Below are 20,955 nucleotides of genomic sequence, written 5' to 3' on the forward strand. Positions count from 1 at the left end.
CCTTGCTCCCAGAGGAAGGGCCACTGCTCAGGGTTCCAGGGGAATGCTGCGGAAGATTAAGTCTAGAGTCCTTGACCTTGTGGTGAACACAAGAGCATCCCCCGAGATCTGGCAAGGTCCAACTTTCCACCCCCTCCCCAAAGAAACTGTGTGGCAGCCACTTAAGACTAAGGCTGATTGCAATAGGAGAGCCAGTCATGGAGACGTGGTCTGAAGCTCTCTGGACTTCCTGAGCTGCGTGACCTGGAAAAATGCCCCTAAACTTGTGCCTCACAAGTCTTCCTTTGCAGCACTGCTGTGCAGATTAGAAGGGTAACTAACAAATGAAAGCGGTCAGCACAGGGTTTGGGACATAGTAGGCCCTCAAGAAATGGTATTTTCCCTTTCCACACCGGAACCATGCGGAAAATTAGAAGTAAGACCCATGCTTATCATCCTGGAGGTGATGTTCTGCTGGTGCCTGCAAAGCCAGGCAAAGTGTCCATTCCGACCCTCACTCCTCTATTCAATCTCCCCATCTGGGAGCCCTCTGAGGACTGGGTCTGGGGCTGCAATGCATGGCCCTTGTTCTGCAGACTCGCAGTCCAGAAGAGGACTTCTGCAGAGGCAGAAAATATGCAAGGAGTACGTGGAATGCCATGCTGCCTCCTGTCCACCTGGCAGACTTTGCTCACCTGTCAAGGCCTGTCTCAAATGGCACCTCCTCCAGGAAGCCTTCCTTACCTGAGCCTCCTGCCTCTGAGCCCCACTGTACAGACCCCGGTGATAGCCCTGACCCGCTCTACGACAATCGGCAAGTCAAAAGAGGCACACAGGGCTAGGTTAAGAGAGTGGGTTTTGCAAGTGTCCGTCAACCGATGAATGGATAAACAAAACAGGGTATATACATACTACGAAATATGATTTAGCCTTAAAAAGGAACGAAATTCTACAACATCCGTGAATCTTAAGAACCTTATGTTAAGTACAATATGCCAGATAGTGTAGATTTCACTTGTCCAAAACCTAGAAAAGGCAGATTCACAGAGACAGGAAGTAGAAGGTGGTTCCAGGGGCCAGAGGAGGGGGGATGGGAAGTTTCAGTTTGGGAAGGAAGATGAAAACGTTCTGGAGATGATGGTGGTGATGGCTGCACAACACTACGAATGCACTTAATGCCACTGTGCTGTACAGTTAAAATTATTAAAGCAGTAAGTTTTATGATATACATGGTGGGGCAAAAGTAGGCTTACAGCTGTTCGTATGGAAAATAATACAATAATTAATAAATAATAATACAAAAATAATGTACTCACAAGTGTAAACCTACTCTTGCCCCATGTGTATTTTACCACACGCGCGCACACGCGCGCACACATACACACACATACACACAGTGTTCTAAGAGCTCAGATGTCTGGGTTTGAATGCTGGATCTGCCACTTACAGGCTGCATGGCCTTAGGAAAGTTATTTAAATCTGTGCCTGTTTATTCCTCTGAAATGGGAGATAGAATGGTATCTGCACCACCGGATTGTGTGAGGATTACATGAATCGGTATGTGTAAGGCTCCTAGAATGTGCCTGGAAGGTAGTAAGTGCTCAGTACATGTTCTATTATTATAAGTCAGTCTCCCCTTCTGGGTCTGACCCTATCCATGTCCTGACTCATCTTTCCCCAGCAACCCCTTCCTAGTACCCACACACACACTCACTCAGCTTAGATGTCACTTGCTCAAGGAAGCCCTCCCTGATGAGCCCCATCATAGCACACATCACTCTACAGCACCCCATGTTATAACGGGGATGTCCTCTCGCTCCTTTGTTGCACCAAGGATTCATTGAGGGCAGGACAGAGTCAAACGTATGTTTATAGCTCCAATCTGGTGCTTGGCATACAGAAATGCCCAGCAAAGGATAGCGGTTGCCTGGGGAACAGAAGGGGTCTGAGAAGAGTGGAATGGGGTGAAGGAGTGGAGAGAGGAGGAGAAAAGGGAGGGAAGAAGGAGCTCTTCACATTCAGGAGAACTCATGCTCACGACAGACTGTCAATTGTTAAGTACTACTTGCGCGGGGAAAAAGACCGCTAATGTGAACTGAAGCCTATGCTCAGGGGAAGGCCTGGGAGCAGCCCCATCCTGCACGCGGTGCCCCATTGGTACCTCCACAAAGAAGGCGGTGGCGGTGATCTTGTGCTTCTCATCGCCTCGCTCCAGGAGCGGGATGAGCAGGTAGAGGATGCGGCACAGGTCCTCGCAGGAGCAGTGCACCATGGCCCTGCAGGTGGGGAAGGGGAGCAGTCCCTCAGGCTCTCCGGCCCCAGGGAGGCCTGCTGTGTGGGAGTCTGGCTGAGACACTGCAAACCATGGACAAGACAGGGTCACCTGGGCTTCTGCATTCCCAGGATTTCCCACCTGGACAGGACCTCAGAGGCCATCTAGTTTAACTATTTTGTTTTGCAGACAGGGAAACTGAGGCTTAGAGTAGGAATGTGGCTTGCCCAACAGCACAGGGCAAATCAGTAAGACAGCCTGGCTTCAGACTGCCCACTGAACAGGACCACCCCAGGAGGAGGAGGCCGGAAGGAGAGGGTGTGAGGACCCACTCACTAAGCGCCCGGCAGCAGCCAGGTGCTTTCACATTGTTATTGCATTTGATCCTCCCCATTAAGCCTCGAGCAGATTACCATTATTATTATTCCCAAATAAGGGGACAGGGGCTTCAAGTGTAACCTGGTCAGGATCACAGAACTGGAAAAATGGCAGAGCTGGCACCGCAGCCCAGGGTCCCCCACTCCAGCTGCCTTGTTCATTGTACCAAGTCAGTGGTTCTCAAAACGTGGCCCCTCGATTAGCAGTATCAGCATCCCTAGATACGTGTCAAAAATTCACATTCTCGGGCCCCCATCCCAGACCGACTGAATCAGAAACTCGGAGAGTGGGGCCCAGCAATCAGTGTTGAAACAAGCCCTGCTTGCTCAAGTCTGGGGACCACTGCACTATGCTCCATTATCAGTGAACCCAGGAAGTGTGGCAGCTGTGCACAGAGACTGGAGTAAGGCAGCTCGGGTTCAAATCCTGGCCCCACCACTAGCTGTGTGACTTTGGCAAGTCACTTAACTTCTCTGTGCCTTGGTTTCCTCTTTGGGAACACTGGGATAGCAGTAGTACTATTTCATCAGTCGCGGTGAGAATTAAATGGAGTAATCCACATACATACAGCTCTTTGCATGGTGCCTCAAGCATAGTAAGTGCTCAATAAATGTGCTTGTATCCTGAGACCCCAAGGAGACCCCATCCTGGGCACTTGGTGCAGGGCTGAGGCAGGCATTCCTGCAGGACTCACATCTTTAAAATCAAGGTGTCTGTCCTCTCCTGACCCCATGGGAGGCTGTGTGTGGTTGCAGGGAAGAGCCCCAGTTGGGGTCAGCAGGTCATTTCCCAGCTTGGCCACTTCCTGGCTGTGTGACCTTTGGGACACAACTGTCCCTCTCTGGCATCGTCCTCTGCATCAGTAATTCCTGCCCCACCAGGCAGCATAACGATAGTAAGAGCTAACCTGTGTGTCTGAGCTCTGACCATATGCCGGGGGCTGTTCCGAGTTCTTTACTTAATCCTCACCCCAAATCTTGGCTCTGGGTCCTATTGTTACTTCCTTACTACTGAAGGGAAAGCGGAGACATGGACAGGGATGTAACTTGCCCTGGGTCACACAGATGGGACACAGCAAGCGGGCATTCAGACGTAGGCAGACTACCTCCAAGGCCACACTCTGAACCTCTCAGCCATCCCATCATTTCTGTAGCATTGGGGGTATTAAATTCATGATGCTGTGAGGAAAGGTGCTTTATAAACAACCTAAGTGCTCTGTGGTTGCCAGGTACTGTGGTAAGCAGTTTGCTCTGAAGAGCATGTACCATCGTTCACATCTATATTGTCTATCCACCAAGGCAGACAGGATCTGCTGGTTTTAGAGGAGAGGTGATGGACTGAGGGAAGGGTTTTGCCCAGAGACATGCAAACCCAAGTCTGTCTGAAGACACTGAGGTCCCTCCCCTCCCTCCAACCCCTGCCTCACCTAGCCAGCAGGGTCACTCCTCGGTGGTGGTTCTCCGCTTGTCCCATGAGCTCCCAGCCGCCCTGCTCATCCAGAAAGGTGGCCTCGGACGAGCAGCCCATCTTCAGCAGCAGGGTTTTCACCACTTTGACCACCCAGCTGCCAAGATAAGGGAGCAGAGACCTCATGTCACCCCGCCCCCAGCAGGCTGGGCCGCCCTCCACCCAGGACTCTCCCACCATCAGCTCCCATCTGGCCAGACAGGCTCCTCTCTGTCATGCTAATCAATAGCTAGTGGTGTCCAGTGGATCCACAAAAAGTGGCTTTTTTACAAACAATTTTTAGCTTTGAGAACAAGAAAGTAAACAGAAGTAAGACGTCCCTCTCTTTGGAGCTGCTGCTTTACCCTCACTTTTCCCCTGAGTTTCTTTACTGAAAGGAGAGGTTGGATTGGAGCCTCCCGCCGCCCAGGTCCTGCCTCAACCTTGCCCTCCACCCCCATCAAGCCCATGGCGGGGGGAGCTCCATGGGACAGTCCTTTCTGCTCCTTCAGACACAGTCTCCTGTCCAACCCTGAGTCCTTCATTCGCTCAGGACACTTAAGTAGTGAGTCCCAAGTCTAGGTGCACAACAAAAGTTCCTGGGGAGCCTGCGCAACCCGGGGACTATCAGGCTCGGACGCCGGTCTGTGCTTTGAAGGCCCTGGGTGGGCCTGAGGAGCCCCGGTACGAGGGAGCAGGAGGAGGGCTCCGCCAGGGGCTGTCATCCTCCTGCGTGCCTGCCACGGCCCCGGCTGCTCATGGGAATATCTTGTATATGTGTGTGTCTGGATATGCACGTGTGTAGATCTGTGCATGCGTGTATGAGCCTTTAGTAAAATAAAAACTGACAATGTGTGTAATAAAGTTTACATTTAAACACAGTTTTCCAGAAAGCCAAACCCTTGCTTTAAGAGTTTAAGACACGGTTTTGTGGGCCTAGTTCAGCTGATGCCCACGGCTGGTGGTTCTCAGCATCCCGGACAAGGCATCAAAGCATTTTGGAACTCAGGTGATGTTCAGGAATTTGCTCTGAATTTTTCTGTTTGGGGTTTTGTAATGAATATGAGTCCAGTGTAGAAATTCAAGTCATGCAATCCTTGTGCGGATTCTTTGAAACATGTGCTGTCGGGGACAGTCCTTCACCAGCCATGCCGTTAAGAGTTTCTAGTTACACACACACGTGCATACATGCACACACATGCATACACACACACACACACACACGAGGGGATGGAGTGGGGCAGACCCCAGGTGTTGTTCACCCTAACAGCCGAGGGCTCACCCTCCCCAACTCTCCTATCCACTGTCCTCCCTCTGCCCCTGAAATTCCAGCACTGGCTAAGCTGAGATTTATGCATTTTGTTTAGAGAAGGAAGGTTATACCTTCCAGTTCCAGTATTAGCAGCACCTTTAACTAAAACAGAACGAACCACCTGCGTGTGCTCTCTGTTATGTGTCTCCATGTCCGGTGGCAGTTGGTCGCCTCTCGCTAACTGGTTTGGGGACAGCATTGAGCTCAGCGCTCAGAAGCTCCACAGGAAAGAATGTGACTTAAGAGGTTTCAGACAGTCACAGTAGACCCCTGACCTCATCTGTGCAGCCCACAAAGAATGTAGATTTAGGCCAAAACATCCAAACACAGAGCTACGTCATTCATAGTTTGTCTTCTCTCACTTCACCACTTTCTCAATAAGGCTCCAAAGTTTAACAAAAATGACCTTCTTCATCACCCTTCCTCCCCACCTCACTCCCGAAGAGACACCTGGAAAAGCCCAAAGAAGGCCAGCCTGCGCTGGTTTGTAAAAAGGCAGAGGTACACTGTTGGGAGAAAGCTGCGGGGTAGGGGGTGCATTTCCTTCGGCTCTCCAAACACCAACTCTGCGAGCTTCACCTTCCTGGAAGGTTCTTGGCTTTTCCCAGCAAATGGAGCCAGTGTTGCCCTGTTCCTGCACTGGGATGGGGGGTGGGAAGAGGGCAGGGAGCAAGGATCTAACACCAGCTGCTTCAGAGCCCGAGGCTGCTGCAGAGCATGGAAGCTGGAGTGCACGCAATGCACTGTCAAGCTCTATCTATGGTGTCCGGTCCAGCAGGACGCCCCCACCCCCGTCAAACCCAAGTCTGTGTGACAGAGCTGGTGCCCACACTCATCGCCTCCACCCACCTCTCCTCACGGGAGGGTGCGACAGTCTCTGTGCACTTAGCCATCTCCTTAGAGCTTTTCCATTCCTTCACCGGGGCCTGGAGCACCCAAGACCTACTTGGCTTCCACGCCCCGATGCCTAGTTTCCTCGGGCTGCCCTAACCAATGGCCACATAACTGGTGGCTTAAAACAACAGAAATTTATTCTCTCTCCATTCTGGACACCACAAATCCCAAATCCAGTTGCCAGCAGGGCCCTGCTCCCTCTGAAGGTCAAGGAGAGCACCCGTCCCGGCCTCCGCCTGCTTCCGGTGACTCATGGCGTTCCTTGGCTTGTGGCTGCGGCACTCCGGTCTCTGCCTCTCTTCACGTGGCCTTCCCCTCCGTGTGCGTCTTTTCCTCTTCGTGTAAGAACATTTACTGCTGCATTTAGGACCCACCTGGCTCGTCCAGGAGGATGTCATCTCAAGCTCCTCAATTATCTTCAAAGACTCTTTTTCCAAATAAGGTCACACTTGGAGGTTCCAGGTGGGACCCAGCATGCAGCCCTCTCCACCCAGGTACCACCCTGTGGCTTTTCTGGTCCCCTTCAGCGTGGCACTTGCCCACCTCTGGTTTTCTGTCTCAGGTGCTGCCTCCTGCGAGGCAGAGGTGAGGGGGGGCGCTCAGGCTCTCTTCCAGCTCTCTGGTGCAAGCGTCAGCGGATTGAAGCCCTCCATGTCCGGAGTTTGCACCTTCACTCGGCAGCCCAGGACTTTTCCACGATGTGTTCCTCTTCTTCCTCCTCCAGTGCCCCCTCCACTTTCCTCTGGTTTTGTTTTCCCTCCAGCCACCAGCTTTCTGAGTCAGGGGTGACACCCTCATGGCAGCACCTGTGAGCGCCAGGGGAATGAGTGCCAGTGTCCTGCTGTGATGCCATCCTCTTTAGTCCTTACAACACACCTAGGGGGTAGAAATCTCTTACCCCATTTTATAGGCAAAGGAACAAGCCACCAAGACGTTAAGGTAGTTTCCCTAAAGTGCAAAGCACAAAGTGGTGGAACCATGACTCAAATCCAAGCCCAGCTGCACAACTGCTTGCCCTGTGCCCCTCAAAATGCACCACTGTGAGCATAACACTCAAGAGAAGCCAGAAAGGAAAAAGCTAACAAACCGGTCTACATACATTTAAAATCTCTGAGTGGCAAAAACAAACAAACAAAAAATAAATAAACAATAAAATAGTTGCCAGTCACGTAACAAACTAGAATATAAATGACAAAGAGCAGTGTCCTTAATATGTAAGCGCTTTTACAAATAATTAAGGAAAATTCCCAACAGTTTTGTATAAAATTGGACAAAGGACAAGAACAAGTGGCTCACAGAAAACACAAATAGCATCTCAACCTCAACCCCGCTCACAAGAAGAGAAACACAAACTAAAATTGCAGCAAAATACAGCATTCTCTCACTTATCGCAGGTATTACGTTCTAGAGCCCCCTCCCCCGTGAAGTAGGAAACTTACATTTATTCTACACTCTGAAACCTACGTAACTCTAACACCATACGTATACAGTACCGCAAAATCCCGTGATATAGCGAAAAATCCGCGATAAATAATCAAATATAATATATTTTTTTAAATTCCCTGATGCAGTGAGGCTGCGATAAGTGAACTGCGATATAGAGAGGGACTACTGTACCTTTTTTCCCCCAGTTCTCAGACTGGCTGAGATGAAAATGTTTTATACAGTATTGTGCTGGCAAAATGCGAGGAGACAGACACTCATACACCACTGGTGGCGGTGCCCTTGTTGGAGGCTATTTGGCAAGTTCGGTGCTTTAGGATATATTGCAATTTCTCTTCCATCACGTCACTGGTCAAGAACCCTTTTCCCCACACATTCCTATTCCACCTGACTATTTAGATGCAGAAACCTTCTTTGCTGCAGCCATTCTGCTGTCAGGAATTCCTCCTATACATACGATCGCATGTGTGCACATACAGACATGTGGACAAGCAAACTCACGGCAGCATTGTTTGTAATCAAAAAGGGCTTCAAAGTGCCTAAATGAAGAGGACTCTAGTGAAATAAATTATGGTACATTGAAATTAACATTGAAATTAATTTTTTACATGGAAATATCATGCAGCTGTGAAAAATAATGGGTGGCACTATATGTAATGATCTCCAAGACATAATATATGCTAAAAGCAAAAATGTGTAACTGCGTAAGGGTCACAGTTCCATCGGTAGAAAAACAGAGAAATAAATGTGTGCTTATCTTTGTACACACCACCTCTGGAAGGTCATGAAAGAACTCTGTCCTTCTGGGGAGGGTGACTGGGTGAAGAAAATGTCTTTTGAGATTTTTACCATGTCCATTTATTACCTATTCCAATTAATCATTTAAAACTGGATGTTCAGGCCTTAGATAAAACCCCCCTGGGGAGGGCCGATTCTCTCCCGCAGCCCAGCACTAAGCAGAGTCTGACACACAGCAAGGGCTCACAAATAGTTGCTGAACAAATGATTGCCTCTCATAGAAGTGTGGTTCTGTTTTCTCTTCAAGTCTCACAGCTGATTTCTATTTACCGATTGCCCTAAAGACTTTCAGAAGGGCCCTTGGGGGGTGGCCCTCCCTGAGCCAGGAACAGCAGGAGCATACCGCACAGGTACGAAGGCAGACAGCTGTGCATCCTCCTTGGCATCCTTGTGGGAACCCACGAGGCCAGACAGGTTGAGGCCGATGTGGTAATGCACCTGAACGAGCAAGGCCAGAAGCAGCTGGGGATAGATGCGCCTCACATGGTCCAGGCAGCTGTCGACGGACAGGAGCTCACACAGGCCGCTGGCTGCCTGGGGGCAGAGAAGAGGCGTGTGGGAAGTCCTGGCCCACTGTCTCAGCATTGCTGACTGCTTCTCTAGGAGGTCAGACCTGGATCTTTGCTCTACTCTGGCGTGGCCTGGGAAAGCCCAGATCTTCCCGAATCCCGACTCCCACTTCTGGCTTTGTGGGTGAGCCCTGCACTGGAGCAATAACAAAAGCCTGCCTCTTTGATGTTGACACACCCCTGGAAGATCATGGTGGTGGTCTTGATCCCACTGTGCCAGTGAGGAGACAAGAGCAGAGGGGTGATGGGACTTGCCCAAGGGTCACCTAGCCCCTGGGGTGCAGGGCTGAGTCTTGAACCGAGGGTTTCAGATAGGGCTGTAGCATGCCCTTCCTCGTCCTCTTTTGTACCACAGGAACACAGACCGCAAAGCGGCACCAGCTGACCCTTTACTTTGGGCCATTAAGGTGGACTGCCCTCACTGCCTCCCCATGTGGCCAGCAGCTAAAAGAAACAAGCCACAGCCTGGAGCAGGAGCCAGGAAGGACCTGTTCTGAACTCCATGACAACCTGCCTCACACACCCTCCCCGACACCAATCCTCCCAAGCCCTGGGAATTTGGCTTCGTTGGCATTTGTCCCACCAGGTTCCCAAGGACCAAATTTGCACTCACCGCTGTCCCCCTCCAACTTCCCCACCTACATTCACTCTGGTCCTGGCCTGGGCCCACCCCTCACACTTGGCTCACTGAATCCTCCCTGACTTGCAGGACAATGTGGGGGCAGGGAGCAGGCAGTAATGGGTTGGAGTCACAAGACCTGATGGCTCTTTCTGGCTCCACCGCTCCCTGCCCCACTTTGAGCCTCAGATTCATCCTCCATAAGGTGAGGTCACTGGGCCTCGTCCAGCCAGCCCCACAGATGTGGTGAGAAGTGAATGAAGGAGAAGGGAGACTGCTTCCTAAAGAAATGATTGAAATTTGTGCCACCATGCAGCTGGCCCATTTAATTGTGAAGTGAAAGAGCCCATGACTTGTTCCCATGGAAATAAATGACATAATGTGGGCTGGAGGAGAACAATAAACGGCCCTTATTTGTAATTCACGGCTTAGGAAACCCTTTCACGCATCCACTATCTCACTCTTCTCAACAGGTAAGACAGAGAGGCAGGAGTTATGACTACTCATTTGACAGATCTTACTATGAAAGCTAAGGAGGGGGAAGTGACTGGCCAAGGTTACACAGAGAGGCAGTGGCAGAGCTAAGATGAGTCTCTTGGACTCAAAGCCTTTCCACTTGTCAGCAGCCCAAAACGAATACTTTATTCAAAGAAAGCAGTCTGCGGTGTAGAGAAAAGCCTCTGGCGATGTGCCATAAGGCTCTGCTCTTGGCTTAATCTTGCTCAAATGGTGTATCAATGCCACAAGGTAAAAATTTGCCCACGTCCTATCTATGCTCAAACTATGCTTGTTCAGCAAGACGCATGGATGAGTGACTGGAGAATACATGGGAGGAGTGAATTAAATGCCGAAATCAGGGAGGGCACGGGGCGCCTGATCCATAGAGCTCGATGCTGGCAGAGAGATCCGATGGGGAAGCACGGGATCTGGGTTTGAGTCCTGCCACCACCACTCAATGGCTGTGTGACCTTGGGCAAGACACAGACTGTTCCTAAACAGGAGGATCTCCCTCTGTAAAGGATAATACCACCCACTCCTCCATTCCCCATATCTTTGCTTATTTGCTTCCCTCCCTCAGAATGTCTTGCTCTCTGCTGAGTCTCCAGAACTTACGTGTGCTCAATAAACAATTGTTAAATATATCAGTTGAAATTTCTTGAATATCTGCTCTGTGCCAGGTAAATGTTAGACGTTTACTATTCCAGGCCACTGACGTAACTGTAAGTAGCAGCACTGCTGCCATCGATGGATCACAGTCAAGAGCAGACAGACAGACACTTACCCAAGGCCACACAACTAGCTGCTCGCAGAGCAGCACCCTAGAAGCTGGGCGGGTTGACTCCAGCAGGAGGGGGGAGGAGAAAAGGGGCAGGCAGACAGGTCTCACCGCTAGTGGCTTGCTGGAGGTCCCGCCCTTCTTGGTGACAGGCTCCTCCTTCAGGATGAGCAGAAGCAGGTCCAGGACCTTTACGACTTCATGGTTGTACTTGTACAGTATCAGCTGCCTCCACATCTCTGCTCCATTGCTGGGAGGTTGGGGGTAAGATAGTTATGGGGACCAGGCCCACGGGGGCAACCCAGCTTCCCACTGTTACCCATGGGCATGCTAGCAAATTCCTGGAATGGTCCAGAAAACACTCCCTGTGAGGCAGGGGGCTAACAGCGATACAAAACCCTATTTCCCAGCTATTATGCCAGGTGCTTTACAGACAATTTATTACTTCAGCAAATATCGAGCATCTGCTATCGTCCAGGCACTAAGCATATCTCTGGGGATACAGATACGAACAGACATTTAACATTCAGGGTCACTGAATTCTCACAATGACCCTCAAGGTGGGTTGTTATTCCCATTTTAGACATGGAGAGTTGAGGCTCAGAGACGTGGAGTCACCAGTCTAAGACAACACAGCTCATGAGTTGTATCATCAAGAAGTGACCGGGTCTGGTGTCCCAAAGCCTGTGCTCCTTCCCCCAGGCCAAGGAGCCCTTTGGGGCCTGGACCCTGCATCTGTCACATGATATCAAGAAGCCCACGCCCCCGTCCCTTAGGAGGCAGTACCCCAGGCAGGGGAAGGCGCCTGCGCCAGGCGGCACCGGCCTGCGGGCATTCTGATGGGCCGGTGAGCTACAGGGTTAACCCAGCCCTTTCTACCTTCTGCAGGAACATGTGAGCCTCCCATTAACTTTCCAGCTCTGTTCCCCTGGAAACCTGATAAAGATAGTATGTCAACTATGTTGCTAGGTAACATTGTTTATGGGAAAAGTGACCCAACTGGTAAATTGCATCTGAGCTGGGAGGAACTATAAATTAACTATAAGAACCGATGGGGACATTGTAGCATTGAGCTTCCTGGGGTGACTGTGCTTGTCCCTGTGGGGACCCTGGAAGCCAAGTCTATAGAGTTGTTAGAAGAAATGCTAGTTCCCGTGTGGCCTGAGCCACTTAAGCTAAGGCAGCTCCCGCACCTTCCGCCTGAGACCCACGAGACCAACTCTTGGAACCAGGGCCAAGGCTGGGGTAAGGGAAGTGAAGCATCCAGGGCACAAAACGTAAGGAGTCCCTCACTCTCAGGCTCACACAAGTGCAGGCAGGCAGGTCACCTGAGAGCAAGGGCCTCCTTGAATTTTGTTCCTGCTCCGTCTGGCCAGCTTCATGGGCTGCTGCAAGGTCTCCTGCAAAGAGGAGCCCCTGATGCCATCCTGTCCTATATCCTGAGTGACTCTGATTTCAAGTGTGGCCTCCACAGCCTTGTGAGTCTGCATGTCTAGTGGCTCCAAGAAGCAAACCCTCTGGTGGGCAGTGCAGTCACAAGGTTTAAATTCTTGCAGGTGGGAGGACAGATATGTGTCACCCCAGCCCTCACCACTGATGTCCTTGGCTTCTGTGAATGACACCAACTCTCCTTCTTAGAGACACACCCCATTTGCATAGCTCTGCACAATTCTGTTACCTTCACTCTCAACCAACCATCTTAAGATGTGGACCACACGCTTTCTGCCTTGATTTAGTCATTCAAAGGTGTGGGAGCATTTCCAGGGCCAGGAGGCTGCACCAGTCACACTGGTCTCTCCTGGCCATGAGCTCACCATTGGCCACAGTCCCCTCTGCCCATCAGACCACCCGCTCCCTGAAGGCTGAGGGCACAGTGCGCCCTCCTGCACGGACCCGGCACAACTGGCTGCGTTACTCGGCACAACCACCCATATGGAGTGGGAATGCAGGCATTATTTCTTCCTTTGGCCTGTGGGGGAAAACTGAAGCCCAGAGAGGACAAGCAGGCTACCCAAGACCACACAGCAGCTGAAAGCTGAGTCAGGACTGTCACTCAGGCCTCCTTTCTATGGCATCATTATAGAGCTCTGGGCTTGGAGTTGGTCAGATCTGAGTTCAGGTCCTCATTTTGTTGCTGGCTCAGTGGATGCCTAGGGTAAGAAACTTCCCCTGAGCCTCAGTTTCCTCATCTGTAGAATGGGGTTATTGCACTATTAATGCTGAGCAAAGACAGCTAGCAGTGTTTGGGAAGTGTCTAATGGTCGTCGTAGTACCACAGATCACAGAAGAGGGGCCGTCTAGAAGGGCAAGGGACTCCTCTGGGTAGAAGAAGCGTCCCAGGCCCGGGCGGGGGCTGCTTCAACCCTCTGAGGCCAACCCCCACCTTGGTACCTGTCTAGTGGGAGAGGGCACAGGAGCAGGGCCTCCACGACCTCGGGCATAAAGGAGCTGGCCAGGAGAGAGACGGGCAGCAGGGCCACCTTGCGGGCCTGTGGCTCCTGGATGTGGCTCAGCTGCACGTAGACAGCCTCCACGATTTCTGGGATCTGGAGGACGGCGGTAAGCCATGAGCACGCAGAGGGCCAATGGCGAGGCCAAGGGAGTTGTGGGGGCAGGGAGACGGAGGAGGAAAGGAGTGACAGGATAGAAGGGGACACACAGGAGAGAAAAGGGGAAGTGGGCAGAGTGCCTGCTCCTTCCCTGAAAGCGAGCTACTCTGTCTTCACTGCCCACCCCCGCTGCCCCACACTGGATGGGTGAGTTCTTCCCCGCCTTGAACTCAGCCACCACCACCCCTGCCTTACCTGAGGGATGAGCAGGCCCTGTGGGGTCTCCCAGCCCAGCCCCCACTCCCAGGGGCCTTACCACTTCCAGTGTCCTGTCTTCGTACCACGCCAGCACTGAGCGGAGTATCACCTCTGAGGCCAGCGGCATCGTCTCCCCTGAGTCTTTCCCCCGAGCCTCCGAGGCACCCTTCAGCCCTTCCAGGGCTGCTACCAACATGTCCTTTACCTCCTCGGGCCCCAGGAAGCTTCTGAATCCCTGAAACAAAGGCACAGAGATGCTGGCACACATGGACAGACCCTGAATGAGCCATACACAGTTGCATAAACACCACCAAGCACACCCAGAGGTCAGCAGGGAGAGCCCGCAACCTCTGGGGAGGAGCTGCAAAACAAGAGGCGACGTGGCCCCAGAGCTGGGTGACTCAGCCCACTCACTGTGGCTCAGACCAGAGGGGTCGTGGGCACTCAGGATGGCCCACGTGGTCAGGGAAGCCTTCCTGGAACATGGGAGAGGAGGGGAGGGCATTGGGCAGGCTGGTGCTGCCCTTCTCCCCCATTCCCGGGAAGGCCCAGGGCTGGCAGGCAGCAAGCAGTCACCGTGATCACACGCAGAATGTTCTTGCGTGGGCTGACGGGGTTGTAGGGCCCCAGGAAACGCTCGTTGCTCTCATACAGTTCCGTCTTGGGGATCTCTTTCTCATCCCTGGCTCCTGTAAGAAGAGGACCTTCTCAGTGAGGCCTGATCACCCTTTCTCTAAAACTTCTTGTTAAACATAGATGTAGGAAGTGCATAAATCATAGGTACCCAGCTAAATAAATTTTCAAATGCTCAACCTATCCACGTAACTGGTGCCTAGGTCAAGAAACAGAATGTGATCAGCACCCCAGAAGCCCCTCGTATGCCCTCTTTCAGTCCACTCTGTCCCTCCCCTACCCTGGGGTAACCACTATTCCGACTTCTCAGCCCACAGATTAGATAACCTTACTGTTGGACTTCTACAAATGGACTCATATATTATGCGATCCTTGATGTCTGGCCTTCACTCAACATCATGTGGGTGAGATTCATGGCCCCTGTTGCAAGCAGCATTGCTTCATTCATCCTCAGTGCTGCCCAAGTTCCCATGGTATGAATATACTACAATTTATGTATCTGTCCTACCTCTGATGGACATTTGGGTTGGTTCCAGCTATTGTGCATAGTGCTGCTATAAACACTAGTATGTCTAATCATGTCTTTTGCTGACTACATGGACACATTTGCTAGGCAGATAACTAGGAGAGAAATTGCTGTGTCCTTGGGTAGACATAGATTCAGCTTCAGGGGATACTGACAAACAGCTTTCCGCGGTGGAGGCCAGTGATGCTCCCACCGCAGATCCTGAGAGCTCCAGTGGCTCACGTTTCACCAGCGTGCGGCACTGTCCCTTTCATTTTTGCCATTCCGGTAGGCGTATGGCAATGCCCCTTAATCGGCAATCCCCCTGCTCCTGGCATTCCCAACTCCCCTTTTCTGCTTTCTTTTTTCTTTAGGACTCATCATCATCTGACTTACTATAGGTATTACTTTTTATATTTTGTTGTCTATTGACAACAAGAAGGTAAGTTCAACAGGGTGGATTATTTGATTAATTGATTTTATATTTATTTCATCACTGCTATGTCCCAGTGCCTAGAATAGTATCTGGCATATGATGGTTTGTATTTCCTATTGAAGGAAAAACATTTCAGATGCATTTTATGAGCCCTTACTATGGCCTGACCTGGGTCCTTCCTGGATCTCCCAGTGTAGGCAAGACATGGGCATGAGAAAGGTCCATCAGGTGGAGTGACCACATGAACCAAGTGCGTGGGTTTTTTGTAAAGGGAAGGAGCTTGGGACCTGGAATCAGGCAAACGCAGGTTTTATATTCTAGCTTTGCTGCTTCCTACGGTCAGGGGGTCCAGACAAACCACTTTTCTCCTGCAGAATCTAACAGAGTGGATTTGGCCTAGGCTTGCCAGATAAAATACAGGATAACCAGTTAAATATGAATTTCAGGTAAACAAATAATTTTTAGTGAAAATATATCTCAAATATATAATACTTTCAATCAGATTATTCATTGTTTACCTGAAATTCACACTTAAGTGAGTGTTCTGTGTTTTTATTTGTAAAATCTAGCAATACTAACTTGGTCTATACTATTCCTGACCTTAAGGCTGATTATTAACATGACTTACATCACTTTTGCCCATTACTCAGGAGGTCTGAGTGGTTCCTGGGCAGCAGCGAAAATAGTCCAGGGGACAAATCTTTGTCCCAAATGTTAGAGGTCAAGAAAAGCAGGGACACCAGACAGATCCCAAAGGCCTGAAACTAATAAGACCATCATTGTAGGCATGGAGAAAAGAAAACTTGCCCTGGCTGGTGTGGCTCAGTGGATTGAGCACCGGCCTACGAGCCAAAGGGTCACTGGTTCAATTCCCAGTCAGGGCGCATGCCTGGGTTGCAGGCCAGGTCCCCAGTTGGGGGTGCACAAGAGGCACCCACATATTGATGTTTCTCTCCCTCTCTTTCTCCTTCCCTTCCCCTGCCTCTAAAAACAAGGAAATAAAGTCTTTAAGAAAGAAAAAAGAAAGCTCTATTTGACAAGTGCCTATAATGTGTGGTACTGAGCTGGTCTTTTTACATATATGATCTCATTTAATTTTTCAGAAAGCTTGCGAGTTATATGCTATTTTACCCTTTTCTACAGATGAATAAATCTAGACCTGGACAAGGAAAGTACTTGTCTGAGGTCATACAGCTAGGGAGGGCCAGAGCCAGGTCTTGTACCCAGGTCACTCTGCCTCCAGAGCCAGGGCAGTTTAAACAACATGCCAAGGTCCCTTGGTTTGAGGCAGTGTTGGGACTGTGGAAAAAAGAAGGACACAAGTAATCGATGATATGGTGCACTTCTAGGTGCAGTGCCTTCTGGGCACCTGTGTCAGCCCATGCTGCAACGCTAGCTCCCTGGAAGAACATCCCAGGAATGTTCTCCACTTACAGGTTTGAACCACTGTGCTTCTAAGATACAATCTGTTCTTTGTTCATTCATTCCATAAATATTCACTGAGCACCCACCACGTGCCTGGCCCATGGCTAGCCCTTGGGGATTCATCGGTGAACAAGACACAGCCTTGCCCTGTCCTCAAGTGAGATTATAGTCTAGTGGAGAAGACAGACCAGGAACTAAGAGATTAGGGCTATCATGCCTGAGTATACATGGTTCCACGGGAATGTGAAAATGAGAGTCACAGATTACATTTGGAAGGATGAGGAAAAGCTTAGATAGAAGGATTGCTTCAATCAAAATAGGTTTGTTTATAGCCTTTGTCCCTGGTCCTGTGGGGACTAATTCTTTGTACTTCTACATACCCCATCAGACCCTGTGCTGGTCTCCACCATCTCCCACCCACCAGTGCCTTGCTACTGCCTTAGTCAAGTGCCTAGCTGAATGCCTGCCTGCTCAGAAGCTTTGCTTCAGAGGTGCTCTAGACTTACGTTTTCGGAGGCCCAGGATGGTATAAAGGATGGCGATGCCCTCCAGAGCCTCCCGGCCAATATGCTCATCGGGATCCCCGATGCGAACGGTGAGTCTTCCCAGCAGAAGCCCCAGGCCCGTGAATCCGAAACATACCTATTTGTGTTATAATAATCTTTAGGGACTGAGTCTTATAGGTTCAATAATGCTATACAGCAAATGGTAAAAAGAGATGGAATGTCTGTCCCTGATAGCGGAGCCCTCTGAGGACGGTAAGGGCCACCTGGGAATCTCTGGACAGGTTGGACAGGTGCACAGGCTCCCTCAGAACTGGGAATATTCCCCCCAGGAGGCCCCCGCCCCATCTCCTGGAGGCCACTCACAGAGTAAGGCAGGGTGAGAAGTGTGTGCTTCAACACAGAAACATTGCTGCTCACAGCAAGAGCTCGTTCATGGGCCTTTCCAGAGTTCATCCAGGGCCCCAGGGGCTGTGAGGACAAGGGTAAGACTCAGAGCTACAGGCTGGCTGCCAGCCCCTACTGCCTGGGTGGGCAGCCCAGTCTTCACTGATCAGCTTCTGGGGAGAGCATAAAGACCACTCCCCACAGATCTTCTCTTCTTCTTAGAGCATAGGGAGTCATGGGGTCCAGAAGCTGAGAATAGGACTGAAACACTAGAGGGAGGATGGTCAATGAGGAGAGAGATGAAAAATGGAGAATCATGCGGCTCAAAGAAGAAGACAGGGGCATGAATGAACAGAGCAAAGATATGGGGGCAGCTACCATGGGAGTATGGAAGGGAGGGAGAGAGTGAAGAGGCACGGGTCTGGGACAGGGAGGCAGAACACGCACAAGATCACATCCTGAAATAAAATCACTCCTTCTGGGTCCAGCACCCATCACCCCCTCCTCCTAAGCCAATCCTCCTTTCTTCTCCACCCTTCCCCTCCCCCCTGTCCCCTCACCTCCAAAATGCTCGTCAGCCCAGCAGCAACGGGGCACTCAACAAAGAGAGCATTGAGCAGTGTCTGCAGGGCTTCCAAGGTATGACAGTAAAGTGTCTGTAGACAGGAGAAGGACCAAGCTACTAGCAGGCCTCTGGAGCAGACCCTCACCCCAGGACACCCCTTGTGTGGACCCAGGAAGCTGCTCTTCGGTCCCACCCGAGACTAACTTAACGTATGATACTGGACACATTACTTCCCCTCCATGGGTTACAGTTTCCTTATCCACAAATTGGTCGTTATTATCGCTGCACTTTTTACCTTATAGTGAAGGAAGCAGATACCCAACATTCACTAAGAATCTACCATAGGCCAAGTAAGCAACAAATGAGAGGGTGAGTGGGAAAATGCTCCAGAACTCTAAGAGCTAGCTAAACTTTTATTATTGTCTCTAGGGAAGCGCTCTGGTTCTTTTTTTAATTGCTACTCCTAGACTTAAATAGGTTTTCCAAGTCGCCTCTTCAGGGCCGCCACCTCTCCCATGCCCGGGCTCCTCCCCTGTCAATCACACCACAGGCCTGGGTTTTAGGAAGGTGCAGGCATTACACATACACGAGGCTGAGCTATGGGTTGGAGCCACTCTGGAAAGGTCCTCTCTCCTCTGCCTTCCCTTGTCCTGCCAGTTCCCCATGTCTGCCTCTCACATTGGTATTGCCCAGGCTTCCTGAGTCTGTTCATTCACACCAGGGTTGCACCACAACCACCAAGCAAACCTCACTCTCCAGCTAAGCCCCTCGGTCCTTCTCATCTGCAGCCCAGCACTGTGCAGCGCTGACCTCTGCTGGCTGGACCTGTTACTACAAGGGGTCCTCCACCTTCCTGGGCCCAAACAAGGATTGCCCGCCCTTCCTTTGGGTCTTATCTCAGGGCACCACCTCTGGGACCCAGAGCCCTCTTACCGCCACGTGGTCTGCCCCCACAGCTCTCAGCCTCACTTCTCAGCACTCTCGCCCGACCCTGGGCTCCAGCCACACCGCCTCAGTGTCATCCTTGCTGTCACCATGTTCTCTCCAGCCTCAGGCCTCTGCACAGGCTGTTCCCTCTGCCCGGCATGCTTTTCCTTCTGCCAGCCCCACTCCCTTCAGCTAACAAGCTCTTCTTTAACCTCTCAGCTCCAGCACCAAGAATCCTGAACCCCCGCCCACCTAGGCCAGGTCCCCTCCATTCCAGGCTCTTCATAGCAGCAGTACTTCTTGCTCGCAGCATGTACCAGTGTTGTAATTTTGCATTAACTGCATAATTCTCTGATAAGGTCTATCTCACCCCTGCCCTTGCCCCTCCTCTATCCCACCCCTGTGCTTCTAGTAGGCCCTCCGTTAATATTCAATGAATGAAAGGATGAATGAATGAATGAATGAATGAGCTTTACTCTGAGCCGAAACACCACTCCCTTGACTTCCCCCACTGACCCTACACCCTACACTAAAGGTCACCTCTGACCGTTCCTCCTAGGACAACTGCAGAGGTTGAAAGGTTTTCATGTGTTTGAGCTCCTTGAGGTCCTGCTTCTCTGGGCCACAGCCAGTCTTTCTTCCTTGTGACCTAGCCCTCAACCAGCCTCCTCTCAATCCTGGCTACCTCCTCTGGCCATACCAATGCCTGCCCACCTGCCTCTCACTGGGCAGGGCTCAGAAGTCAATAGAACCCTCCAGATGAGGGACTGATCCCTATTCCAAAAATCCGTTCACTCACCAAACATCCCTCTCATACCAAGAGAGGGTCAGCACATTGCCCCAGGCCCTGCAACTCGAGCAAGCACCCTTCCTTTCCCTGCTGGGAGTCCTACCATGTACCTCACTCTGAGGACCCTGGACCACCCTAGGACCCACCAGGGAGGGCGCTGCTTACCTGTACGGTGTCAGCCTTGGCCTCATCTTTCTCCTGCATGGCCTGCACAGAAGGCAGGGAGAACACACTCTTCACACACGTGTTCACCAGCTCTGACCTTTCCCAAAGATCCAGCACAGGATGGCTGTGACTGGTGAGGAGACAGAAAGCAAAGGCATAGAGTGAGGGAGGCTGGAGCTATGAATGCAGGGCTGGGGCGAGGGTACCTCGACGGGGTGCCAGGCGTGGGCCTGAGATTCAGATCCACAAAGGGTGAGGTGAGATGGGGGGGGGAGTGAAGTGGGTGCGGAGGGCAGACAGCCCTGGGAGGGACTGGGCACGGGGAGAGGAGAAGGCCCAGGAGTGGGGTTAGGGCACAGCAGAGAGGCTCCAGAAGACAGAGGCGGAGCCCATGGCAAGAAGAAGAGGAGATGGGGGTCGGGGAGGGGCTGTGGACACCTCAGCTGCGTCAGGGTCTCCATGGCCTGCTGGCGGACGGGGCTGGAGAGGGAATCCAGTGGCTCCTCCTGGATCTGCCTCTGAGCAGGGCACACAGAAGGGCCGATGAGGGGAGCAGGCCGCTGCAGACCACCAGGGCTGCGGCTACCCCTCCAGGAGCAGCTACAGCAGCCCCTCAGCCTGGGCAGAACTCCCCACCTCCACGCTCTGGCAGCCTCCAGTCGGAGGGAGCCAGCTCACTGCTCAGACCTGTCTGGAGCCTCAGTTCAAAGCCACCCAAACACCCCACGTTCTAACCAGCTGCGTCTCTGAAGCCCCATGGTTGGGAGGTTTATTTAAACCACAGACTAGCCCAAAGCAAAAACACCACAAAGGGCCCTCGAGAGAA

General features: G+C 51.5%; 1 pseudogene; it reads right to left on the reverse strand.

Annotated features, from left to right (window-relative positions):
* The window catches only part of LOC150003233 (maestro heat-like repeat-containing protein family member 7), a 76,461-nt pseudogene that overhangs the window by 10,661 nt on the left and 44,845 nt on the right, over positions 1–20,955 (reverse strand).

This window comes from Furipterus horrens, unplaced genomic scaffold, assembly GCF_987537825.1.
Source record: "Furipterus horrens unplaced genomic scaffold, mFurHor1.1.pri manual_scaffold_8, whole genome shotgun sequence".
NCBI classification, from domain to species: Eukaryota; Metazoa; Chordata; class Mammalia; order Chiroptera; family Furipteridae; genus Furipterus; species Furipterus horrens.